Source organism: Pelodiscus sinensis, chromosome 1 (genome assembly GCF_049634645.1).
Source record: "Pelodiscus sinensis isolate JC-2024 chromosome 1, ASM4963464v1, whole genome shotgun sequence".
Taxonomy (NCBI): Eukaryota; Metazoa; Chordata; order Testudines; family Trionychidae; genus Pelodiscus; species Pelodiscus sinensis.
The window spans coordinates 123,633,685-123,646,916 of NC_134711.1; positions in this window are offsets into that span (position 1 = coordinate 123,633,685).

Below are 13,232 nucleotides of genomic sequence, written 5' to 3' on the forward strand. Positions count from 1 at the left end.
CTAACTGGGAGAAATTAATTGTGAATATGCAAGTTGATGACAGTGTGGGTGAACGTGATCATGAAATAAAATGATAGGATTCATGATTCTAAGGAAAGAAAGGAAGGTAACAGAATAAGAGCGAAGGACTATAAAAATAGAAAAACTCAGAGAACTGGGACATAAGGTCCCATGGAAAGAAAAGCTGAGGCTTTGCTGCTGGCCTCATGTGCCAGGTTTCCAGCTGCTGCAGTGCACGGCAGAAGCTCTGCTGCCAGTCCCAAATTCTGGGGTCCAAGTTTGAGCCCTGCCTGTCAGGGCTTTGCTCCTGGCCTCAACTGGGGATGGGGGTTGGCAGGGGTAAGAGGCTCAGCACTACCAGAGCTGGCAGTTTCTCAAAGAGACATTATTAAAGACACAACAGCAAGGTAACCTCCAACAAGAAAGAGACATTGGAAGATCAATAAGAAGTGAATATGGTGCATCAGGAGATGGCCTGAAAATACAAGGGAATCCTAAAAATAAGAAGTATGTATAAATTGCTAAGGATAAGTACGGAAGAATAGCACAAACATGTAGGGTCAAAATGAGAAAAGCTGACCCACAGAATTATTTACACCTAGCAAGGGATACAAAGGCTAACGGTTAAGATTAAGAAAACGACAAAGGAAAGCATAAGTCCGCAACTTACAAGAGAAGGAGAGTTAATAACACACAACACCAGGAAGGCTGAGAAGTTTAATACTTATTTTTTGATGAAGACTGAAGCAAAAACTTAATTGTGACAATCAGTTTAACACCAATAATATTAACCGCAAGAGGAAAGGAACACAAGCTAAAATAGGAATGAACACATTAAAGAATATTTAGATAAATTGGATGTATTCAGGTTGACAGGGCCTGATGAAATTCATGGTAAGGTAATTAAGGAACTAGCTGAAGCAATCTCAACATTTGTAATTATCTTTGAGGACTCTGAGAGGATGGTGAAATCCCAGAACATGAGAGAAAGACAGAAATAGTTCCTGTTTTTAAAAAGAGGAACAATGAAGGTCTAAGGAACTGCAGATCAATCAGCTTAACTTTGACATCTGGAAAGATACTGGAACAAATTATTAAACAATTAGTTTTTAAGCACCTAGAGGATAATAGAGTTATGAGAACTTTCTAACTTGCATTTGTTGAGAACAAATCATGCCTGACCTACCTAATTTCTTTCTTTGGACTACTGTACTGGCCTCATAATTTTAATAGGGCTTTTGACAGTTTCACGTTGCATTCTCATAAGCAAACTAGAGAAATGTAGTTGAGGTGAAATAACTGTAAAGTGGGTGCAAAACTGATTGATAGCCCATATTCAAAAGCAGGGGTGAAAGTAAAGCAAAATTACTCACCTCGGTGCAGTAACTGTCATTCTTTGAGATGTGTGTCCTCGTGGGTGCTCCAGTGTAGGTGCTGGGCTTTTTCCAGTGCCACAGAATGGAGACTTTTGCAGTAGCAGTTCCCGGACGGACCGCACATGCGTGGTGGCATCTTGCGGCATTTGCGCCATTTTGAGTGAGTGTGCAGTCCGGCCCCGCCAGTTCCTTGAGGCCGCCTCGGAATCTGAAAGACATAAAGGAAAAAGGACTCTGAAGTGGGGAGGAGGGTGAGTAGTGGAGCACCCACAGGGACACACATCTTGAAGAACGACAGTTACTGCACCGAGGTGAGTAACTTTGCTTTGTTCTTCGAGTGATGTCCCCGTGGGTGCTCCACTGTAGGTGACTGAACAGCAGTACTCCACTGAGCAGGAAGGAGGGAAAAGAACGAAGTCCCTATTTATCTGCTGAAGAGAGCACTGCTCATGCTACTACAGTATCTGAATGCCTCCTCTGATGTATAGCGTAATGTTTTATAAAGGTATCATGTTAGGACCAGGTGGCAGCTCTGCATATGTCCTTCAGGGGAACACCCTTGAGGAAGGCTGTTGAAGTTGCCATTGTTCTTATAGAATGGGCTTGTATTGAAAGCGGAATACGCTTGGAAGCGTAGGCCTCAGTTATACAGGTGGTTATGAGTTTGGAGATTTGCTAGGATGATATTGGATGTCCTTTCAATCTCTCAGCCAGAGACACAATCAGTTGGTTGGTTCTTCTGAAAGATCTTGTGCGGTCTATGTAAAAGGCAAGAGCTCTTCGAACATTGAGTATATGGAAAGCCACTTCACATAAGGAGGCGTGAAGTTTTGGGTGAAAAGATGGGAGGACAATTGGTTCATTCACGTGAAAGCTTGATGATACCTTCGGGATAAAGGTTGGGTGAAGTCTTAGGATTATACTGTCTTTATTGAAGATGGTATACGGGGGTGTTGCCATCAGAGCCGATAGCTTGCCAACTCTATGCGCTGATGTAATGGCAAGAAAAAAGACTACCTTCATGGTCAATGTCTGAAGCGGTATGGTAGCGAGTGGTTCAAATGGCGAAGTCGTTAAAGCTTTGAGTACGATATCTAAGCTCCACACAGGAGGAGCGGGTTTACAGGGAGGGCTTACATTTGTAAGGCCCTTAATGAATCTTTTTGTGGTTGGATGGGTGAAGAGGGAGGTGCCCTCAATAGGTTGTCTGAACGTTGAAATGGCCGCTAGATGGACCCGGACAGATGCCAATGACAACCCTGTGTGTTTTAGGTGGAGCAAGTAATCGAGAATAATGTGCAGAGGGATCGATTCGGAAAGCTCTTGCTGTGTGGCGCACCAAGAGACGAACCTGTGCCATTCTGAAAGGTAAGTGTTTCTGGTTGTTTGTCATCTACTATGGATGAGAATGTGTTTGATTTGTGTGAAGCAAAGAGATTCAGAAGGATTCAGCCAGCTAGGAACCATGTGGTGAGGTTCAGCATGTGAATCTGGGGATGTTGTAATGAGCCTTAGTTCTGTGTGAGAAAGTTCAGGAGGGCTGGAAGTGAAAACGGGGTTTGCATGGTGACATGCGTCAGAGGAAGGGGAACCAGTGCTGATGTGACCATGCTGGGGTTATCAGTATGACCGTGGCCTGTCCACTCTCACTTTCTGCAGAACTTTGGGGATGAGAACTGTAGGTGGGAAGAGGAGAGGCCCGTTCCAGTTGGTGAGGAATGCATCCCCTAGGGAGCCCAGACCGAGTCCTGCCCTGGAGCACTACTTCTGGCATTTTCTGTTGTGATGAGTGGTGAAAAGATCTATTAGGGGAGTGCCCCAGAGTTGGAAGAGGACATGGAGGACACCATCGTGTAGTTCCCACTCGAGATCCAAGGCAAAGTGCCTGCTGAGAAAATCCGCCGTGACATTCGTAGTTCCAGGTAAGTAGGATGCCACAGGTGTTATTTTGTGACAAATGCACCAGTTCCAAAACTGGATTGCCTCTGCACAAAAGGAGCGAGATCGAGCTCTGCCTTGGCAGTTCACATAGTACGTTGCCGCAACATTGTCCGTGAGGATTCTCACTGTGGTATTTGTCATGGCTCCTTCCCCACTCTGGCATGATAAATGCAGAGGTGGGGGCCAGCAAGTGTACCCCAAAGCCTTATCTACCAGGCTTTGGTATAAAACTTCCCCCCAAGATCTCAAAAACCTAGATCTTGGGAATAAAACTTCCGCTGCCACCACCCAAATGTTGCTAAAGAAACCAGGGGAAAGATCATTTGGGAAATCTTCCCCCTAAAACAAAAATCAGGGCACACCATTAACCACTGCCAGGTTAATAAAAGAAAAGAAAGAACTTTTATTATTACAACAATATCCTGGTTGCAAGTATAATGACTAGAGAGGAAGGTAACAAAATATACTCATGGAGAAACTCCATGGGCCTAGAACTTAGTTACAAAGAAAAGCCAAACCATCTTTTAAGCAGTGCCAGATCTCAGATCCCATACCCAATCCATAACACAATAAAACCTAACGAAACTACCTAAACTTTACCCTACCTACAGAAAATGAAGAATGATGTCTTGGAGAGAGAGAGAGACATGCTTGTCCCTCTCTGTAGCTGCAGAGAACTCTCAGAGAGACAAAAGGGAGAAAAGAAAAAAACCCAAATTCCTTTGTCCCAGTTTGAAAAGTCCCACCTACATTCTTATTGGTCTCTCCACCTGGCTAGGTGTAGTTAACCCCTTAATCCCCAGGCTGCTGGCTAACCCTCATAATCATGACAGTATTGCAGATACATTAATGGAAATATTTGCAGGTGTTGAAAATCACCCGGAGCTCCAAAAGGTTTATGTGGAGTCGTGTCTCTGATGGTGACCATCGGCCCTGTGTGGACATGGTGCCCATGTGTGCACCCTATCCTAGGAGGGAAGCATCGGTGATGATGTAGTGCGAGGGTTGCTGTTGGCGAAAAAGTGCACCTGTAAGAAGGGTTTTGTGGTTCATCCACCAGGTGAGTGACTGAAGGATGGATTGTGGAAGGGTTACTGGCCTGTGAAGATCGCATTTGGTGTGATTGTATACTCGCGCTAGCCAATACTAGAGGCTGCGGAAATGTAGTCTGGCATAGCTTACCATGTAAGTGGTGGCGGCCATGTGACCCATGAGCTTTAGGCAAATGATTGTCTGGACAGTTGGGCTGCCTTGAATGATTTGTATGAGCTCTTGAATGGCCTCGAATCTTTGTAGGGGTAAGTATGCCCTGGCGGTGATCGCATCTAGCCGGGCGCCGATGAATTCCAGCTCTTGAGTCGGATGAAAAATGGACTTTTGGTCATTGATAAGAAGTCCAAAGGTATGGAAAGTTTGCCTGGTAGTGTCGACCATATTGAATACTTCAGTACAAGTGTGACCCTTGAGTAAGCAATCGTCTAGATAAGGAAATATGATTACTCCTCGTCGGTGAAGGTATGCCGCCACTACCGCCAGGATTTTTGAGAATACCCTGGGGGCGGACGATAGGCCAAATGGTAGGACTTTGTACTGATAATGATCTCTGCCGACTGTAAATCGTAAGAATCTTCTGTGTGCTGGGTGGATTGAAACATGAAAATACACATCCTGGAGGTCAAGGGCAGCAAACCAGTCATCGCGATCCAACGCGGGAATTATAGAAGCAAGTGTCAGCATCTTGAATTGTTGTTTTCATAGAAATCTGTTCAAACAGTGGAGATCTAGTATCGGTCGCCATCCCCCCGCCTTTTTCTGAGTGTGAAAATAATGGGAATAAAACCCCTTGCCCTTGAAATCATCCGGGAGCATTCTATTACCCCTAAGGAGAGCAGAAGATCGACTTCGATGCATAGCAGGGCTTCGTGAGATGGGTCCCTGAAAAGGGGCAGGATGGGAGGGGTAGTGGGAGGAATGGTGAGAAAGGGGATGGTGTAACCTGATTGAACTATTTCCAACACCCATTTGTCCACAGTGATTGTGGCCCATTGGTGGTAAAATGGCCTTAAACGTTGATGAAAGAGAAGGGTGTGGTGACTACTGCTGTTGTAGGAGACTGTCTGCGTACCCCTGACCAAGACATCAAACCTGCCTGTTTGATGTGTTCTGCATGTGGCTGCCCAGGTTTTGGCACTTTTGTAGTCTTTGGCATGGGCATTGTTGGTTGAAGCTTCTTTTCTGTTGTTGTTGCCACTGTTGTCTCACATATGGGTAGTCATAACGTCATTGGTAAGGAGTATACCGGCATCTCCCATACGGTGGGGTATACATACCCAACGTCTGAAGGGCTGTGCGTGAATCCTTGGAGGAATGCAGTACGCTATCGGTCTTTTCGGTGAACAGTTTGTCCCTGTCGAATGTCAGATCCTTGACTTTACTTTGTAGGTCCTTTGGGACTCCCGCTGCCTGTAGATAAGATGCTCGGCACATGACTACTGCTGTGGCCATGGAACGGGCTGCTGTATCTGCCACATCCATCGCTATCTGGAGGGCTGTTCTCACCGATGTATAGCCCTCCTGCACAACCGATTTTAGTATAGGCATTTTAGACTCCGGCAGGTGGTCCATCAGTGTCATGAGCCTTGTAAATGTATCAAAGACATGATTAGAGAGATGTGCCATATAGTTGGCAATTCTGAGCATAAGTGTTGCAGATGTGTAGACTTTTCTGCCCAATAAATCAAGTCTTTTTGTGTCCTTGTCTGAAGAGGCATGTTTGTACTGTGGGGTTTTTAACCTCTGATGGGCCATGTCAATTACAAACGAGTTGGGCTGGGGATGAGTGAAGAGGAATTCCATGCACTTGGAAGGTACAAAATATTTTCTGTCAGCTTTTTTGCTGGTCGGTGGTGCAGAGGCTGGGGTTTGCCAGATTTCCTCAGCGACCTCCAGTATAGCCTCATCCAAGGGGATAGCTATCCTTCTTCTATGTTGTGGCTGGAGATTTTTTAGAAGATGATGTAGTTTGTCCTTTATTTCATCCAGCGGTATGGTAGGGGACACCTCTGGTGGATGATCCTCAGTGGAAAGGTGGGTGTCATCTGGCTCTGATGGAAGTTGAGGTGCGGACATTGGTTGCCCTGTTGGGGTAGGAGGAGCTGGAGTCAGTGAGTGTCTAGAAGATGCGCAGTCACACCTGACCTACCGTGCAATCTCGATCTATAGTGGTATGAGTACCTACTATGTGAATCACAGTGGTAACGGTCGTCACAGCGGTAAAGACTGTCCAGTGGTGAACGCCTATTGGAGTAGGAAGGTCGGGCATGTTCCCAGTGATGACTGTGAGGAGAGTGGGGGGAGCAGCAGCGGATGTAGGAGGCTCTGGATGAAGCCAGAGAAGTCGAAAAATGCCAGTAGTGATGTTGTCGGTGGCCCCTGTAGGATGCTAGGAAAGGGAATGGTAGTCATTGGTGCAGAGTATGGTGATTGGTGCCGGTGACCATGGTACAGTCTCAGGGATCGCAGTGCTGGTGGAGATGGAGACGGTGCTGGTGAGAACACCAGAGATTGGAAACAACTTCAATATGGAGGAGTATTCGGTGCTGAGGCATGCACCCCGGGTCAACGGTGTGTGAAGTCGGTGCTGCTGGTATTGGTGCCGAATCTCTTGGTGCCGCGTGGCGGTCTGAGGCAGGAATGGCTACTGGTGCCAATGTTGCCGCTGTCAATGTCGATGATGCTCTCAGTACCGAGATGTCTGTCGGTGCCAGAGGTTTGGTAGGGGGGAGTGCTGAAGCAACCCTCGGTGCCACTGTCGGTGCTGCTTGTGTCGGTTTCTTTGGTTTTGATGCCACGGATGTCTTTAAACGTTGCTTTGCAGTGCCTGAAGTGCCGGGCTTATCTCCCGTGCTGACTCTGGCATGTGAGGTGGCTGGTAAAGACGTGGCTGGTGATGCCCATGGTCTTTTGGGTGAGATGGCTGTAGGAGATGAGGTCCTATGTTTCAGGGGCTGATCTCCTGAGGCTGACTCAGGGCATGGTGACTGGAGGGCTTTATCAAACAAAATCATTTGTAGCCTCATTTCCCTGTCCTTCCTGGCCCTTGCAGTCAACTTTGAACAATGTGGGCTCTTCTGGGGGACATGGGCTTCCCCAAGTCAGCAGATACACGAGGAATGCCCATCGTAGGCTGGCACTGCATCGCGGCAAGTGTCGCATTTTTTAAAACAGGGCAACGGCGGCATTTTCAATGTCTTTGCTGCTTTTTTTTTTTTAAAGAACTAAGAAACAATATCTATGCTATAATATATAACTATGTACAGCAGGAGGGACCATAGGAATAAACTGGGTAAGAGCGGGAGAGGAGAAGCTCTGAGGTATTTTAAAAAAAATTTTTTAACTAGGAGGAATACTCAAGGGAAGTAAAAAACGAGGAAGAATGGCAACTTTCAACAACTTTTAACAATCTCACGATAAGAGAAGTTGAACAGTCGTAGTTCACTCTATCTGCAGCCTGAGGCGGTTGAGAGGAACTGGTGGGGGCCAGAACACGCACTCACTCAAAATGGCGCGAATGCCACGAGATGCCACCATGCATGCGCGGTCCGGCCGGGTACTGCTACTGCAGAAGTCTCCATTCTGCAGCACTGGGGCAAGCCCAGCACCTACAGTGGAGGACCACGGGGACATCACTCGAAGAAGAACGTAAGTTTCTTACAGGTGCTGTTGTATTGCATCCCCCAGGGAAGGACTCAGGGCAGCGGGGTGGGCAGTGGATGAGATATGACAGTACCTATAAGAAATTTAAGTGTGGGGTGGAGAGGGGGGCTCAGAGTAGGGGCTTGGGGAGTGTTGCGTGTGTGTGTATGGAAGCTCAGGACAGGGGATAGGGATATTAGGGGGTGCAGGAGTAAGGGCAGGAGCTTGGGGTTGGGATTTAGGGTGAGTGAGGTGCAGAGTCAGTGTTGGAGGTGTGAGGAAGGCTCAGGGCAGAAGGTTGGGGGTGTGGGGGGGGTGAAGGAGTCAGAGTTGGGGGATGGACAGGCTCAGGAATGAAGGCATGGGGCTGGGACTGTGAGGGGCTCAGGGCAGGGAGCTGCATAGTGTGTAGGACTGAGTGTGTGTGGGGGGAGAAGTACCATCTTGAGAGAGCGGAGGGGATACAGTCTCACATAGCGGGACACTGCTGCTATTCTTCTCCTTTCTCTAATGATCAGGGAGTGAGGGGAAAGTGCACAGCTTGCGTTACTTACTTCTCAGCCCTCCCCTTTATGCAGATCACAGGCTCTGGTTCTCATGGTGGACTTTAATTTCTCTGACATCTGTTGGGAGACCAATACGGCAGTACACAGACAATCCAGGAAGTTTTGGGAGAGTGTTGGGGATAACTTCTTGATACAAGTGCTGCAGGATCCAGCCAGGGACTGTGCGCAGCTTGACTGGCTGCTCACAAACAGGGAGGAACTAATAGGGGAAGTAGAGGTGGGTGACAACCTGGGAAGCAGTGATCATGAGATGGTAGATTTCAGGATCCTGACCAAAGGAAGAAAAGAGAGTAATAAAATACACACCTTGAACTTCAGAAAAGCAGACTTCGACTCTCTCAGAGACCTTATGGGCAGAATCCCCTCGGATGCTAACATGAAGGGGAAAGGAGCCCAGGAGAGCTGGCAGTATTTTAAAGAAACTTTATTGAAGGAACAGAAAGAAACCATTCCAATGCGTAGCAAGAAAAGCAAATATGGTAGAAGACTGGATTGGCTTACCGGGGAAATCCTTGGTGAATTTAAGCACACAAAAGGAGCTTACAAGAAGTGGAAACTTGGACAGATGACTAGGGAGGGGTATAAATGCATAGCTTGAGAATGCAGGGCAGTTATCAGGAAGGCGAAAGTACAAATGGAACATCAACTCGCAAGGGCTGTGAAGGATAACAAGAAAGGTTTCTACAGGCATGGAAGCAAGAAGAAGGTGATCAGAGAGGGTGTGGGGCCCCTACTGGATGAGGGCAGTAACCTAATGACAGATGATGTGAGGAAAGCTGAAATACTTAATGCTTTCTTTGCCTCTGTATTCATGGACAAGGTCAGCTCCCAGACTAATGCGCTAAGTGACACAATATTGGACAAAGGTGGACCGCCGTTGGTGGGGAAAGAACAGGTTAGGAACTATTTAAAAAAGCTAAACGTACATAAATCCATGGGTCCGGACTTAATACATCCGAGGATACTGAGGGTATGTCTACACTACAGCACTAATTCGAACTAACTTAATTCGAATTAGTTAATTCGAACTAAGCTAATTCGAACTAGTGCATCTAGACCTAAAAACTAATTCGAATTAGCGTTTTGCTAATTCGATATAGCATGTCCACATTGGGTGGACCTTGAACCGAAGTTAAGGCTGGCCGGAACAGGTGCCGGCAGGGCATCAGGTTAGGACTTAGAGTGTGGAGCTGCTGCCTCAGGCTAGCCAAGGGCTGTGTTTAAAGGGACCCAACCCCCACCCCGGACAGACAGTTCTCAGGGTTCTCCGCTTGCTTGTCTACCTCGATGAGGGACAGCAAAGCAGTCCTGTCTTGGAGTGCCCTGAGTGCCCACACTCGGCACATCACAGCACTTGGCCATCAGCCCGGCTGCACATGCTGCAGGCTGCCATCCGGGGGGTCAATCGGGGGACTGTCAGGATCCAGGAGACCCTGCAGGAGAGCTTCCACCCCGAGGAGCCCGCAGAGCCACCCCAGTCCTCCCCATCGGGGGCTCGTACCCCATTCCTCCCTCACCTCCTTCCACTTACCCCCCACTAGCCCCCCCTTCCTAATGTAAAAAATAAAGAACATGTGTGTTCAAAAATAGAAACTCTTTTTATTTAACAAAACTGGGGGGGGAGGGATTAACCCCTGGGGAGATTGGGAACAGGAGGTGGGAGAGGGGAGAGGGAAACCTGGGAGGAGGGAGCTGTAAGGGGAAAGCCGGGGAAGAAGGAGGAGGGGAAGTATAAAACTATGGTATGCCATATCTTCAGTACTGTGTACAGATGTGGTCTCCTCACCTCAAAAGAGATGTTTTGGCCTTGGAAAGGGTTCAGAAAAGGGCAACTAAAATGATTGGGGGTTTGGAACAGGTCCCATATGAAGAGAGGCGTTCCTGTGGCACCCCTCCTGCAATAGCCACCCGCACCCAGGCCAGCAGCCACACCAGCAACCTGGAGGACTACTAGTGGTGGCACCTGCGGCTACTGGAGCACCAGATCCGCATCTAGGAGCACTGGGTCTGAGAGGATCTGCAGCTGTGGCAGCGGAGCTTGGAGGTGCTGGAGGAGCAGAGCCGTGCCCTCAGAGGTCACCTCCAGACCTTGGTGGACAGGTTCCTGCCTCCTCCTGCTCCAGCCCCTGCAGCCGCCCCAGCTCTCAATCCTCCTCCCACCCCTGCTCCCTCTCCCACTTCCTCCATACCCCCGTCCCTCCTTCCCCACCCTCCACACCCACTCCCCCCAGACTCCTCCACACCTGCAGTGCTGCGAGACGGGAGAGCCAGCAGGACCCCCAACCCTGAGCTTTCCCTTCCCTTCCTCCCCTTCCAGCTCCCTCCTCCCAGGTTTCCCCCTTCCTTCTCTCACCCTCACTCCTCCCTCCCTCCACCCCAGTTATGTAAATAAAAAGAGATTTTTGTTGGCAAAACAGGTGTCTTTATTTGACATTAGGAAGGGGGATTAGGGAGGGGAAAGGGGAAGGAGGGGAGGGTGGAAGAAGGCCCCAGTGGGGAATGCAGGGAGAGTTCAGTTCTCCTCCTCCACCTGGAAGCTCTCCCTCGGGGCTTCCCAGATCCGGACAGCCCCCCGCTGGGCTTCCCAGACGGTGGCGGTGCGGGGCTGCGCGTATTGGCCAGCCATGCGGTCAGCCTCAGCCATCAAGGCTGGCAGGAAAGCCTCTCCCTTCCGCTCGCACAAATTGTGCAGCACACAACATGCTGCCACCACAGGAGGGATCTTGTGTTCGGCGAGGTCGAGGCGGGTGAGGAGGCACCTAAATCTAGCTTTCAGGCATCCAAAGACCCCCTTGACCACGATGCGGGTCCTGGTGAGCCTGGCATTGAAGGCCTGGCAGGAGGGGTCGAGGTGCCCTATGTACGGCTTCATCAGCCAGGGCTGTAGGGAGTAGGCTGCATCCCCCACCAGGCACACGGGCATATCCACGTCCCCGACCCTGATGTGGTGGTCAGGAAAGAAGGTCCTGGCATGCAGCTTATGGCACACGGAGGAGATGCGTAACACCCTGGCGTCGTTTGCCTTGCTGGACCAGCCCACATTAATGTCTGTGAACTAGCCCCGGTGGTCACACACGGCCTGCAGGAGCACGGAGAAGTACCCCTTTCAGTTGATGTACTGGGAGGCCTGGTGGTCTGGGGCACAGAAGGGGATGTGCGTCCCATCGATTGCCCCCCCCCCCACAGTTGGGGAAGCCAAGGGTTCCGAACCCCTGGCTGACTGCATCCAGGTCAGTGAGGCGGATGACTCTGCGGAGCAGCACACTGTTGATGGCCTTTACCACCTGCAGAGAGACACAGAAAACCGAGGGTCACTGGGGTGCCGGGGTGGCTAGGAGTGTTTGTTCCCCACCACTGCCCCACACCCCACTTCCAGGAGCAACTCCCGCTGCAATCCTGGCCACTGCAAGCAGTCTGTAGTCGGCCAGGTCAGACCGAACCCTCCCGGGAAGGGCACTTACACCACTTCCCCCCCGTTTTCTCTGGGGCAGCCCATGTCCTCCTTGCAGCCCCTCCTCCTGCACTAGTGGCTGGTTAGTGCTGTACCTGCATGAGCACCGCTCCAACGGTGGATCTCCTCACGCTGAATTGGTTCCCCCTGGATCAATAGATATCAAGCGTGGAGAGCTTCCAGAGGGCGATGGCCACTCACTTGTGGAGGGGAATGGCGAGCCTCATGCGTGTTTCCCATCACCACAGAGCAGGGGCGAGCCACTCGCAGAGCTCCAGGAAGGTGTCCTTCTTCATCCTGAAGTTCTGAGTCCACTGTTTGTCTCCCCAGAGCTCCAGGACAATGCGGTCCCACCAGTCGCTGCTGATGTCCACACGCCAGATGTGGCAGGGCACGCTGGCATCCAGGAGCCGCTCCTCCAGGGTCCCCAGGGGAAGGGCCAGGGGGCTGGCCTGCAGCAGAAGGTGCCAGGCAGCCTCCAGCAATTGATGCCAGGATTGCAGCAAGACATTCAGCATGAGCACCAGAGTGTCCAGTGGCTCTGGCTCCATGGTGCCGAGTGCTGCGATGTCCCAAACGAGAGCGATCGAAGCAGACGGAGAGGAAAATGCTTTGCTGTCCCTCGGCGAGGTAGGCAAGCAAGCGGGGAAGCTGAGAACCGGCTGTCCAGGGGAGTCCCTTTAAGCATGAGCCTCAGATAGCCTCAGACAGCAGCCACACAAAGCAACTACTGACCCGATGCCCTGCTGGAACCGGTTTCAGCCGCCCTTAAATGCAATCCAGTGTCCAATCAGCATGGACGCACTATTTTGAAATAACAAAACGCTATTTCGAATTAGTTTTTGTGTCTAGATGCATTATGTCGAATTAGCTTATTTTGAATTAACTAATTCGAAATAAGTTAATTCGAAATAGCACTGTAGTGTAGACATACCCTCAGGTGTGATGTGTGGTTGCTGGAAATAATTTACTTTAGGTTATAGAGTTGTCTGTAGGTGAGGATTAGCCTGTTAGCAACGACTGGCCAAAATAAACCCTCCAGATCTGAACTCTCCTGAATTTCAAGATAGTTTAGATCTGGATTTAAACTTGGAAGCTCTGTCTCCACATATACTGGTACTGAAGGAAGCTAGCGTTGTGCCTTGCCTTTGCCACACACAGGCTCGTGGAAAAAGGAGAGATATACATTCTCAGAGGATTCAG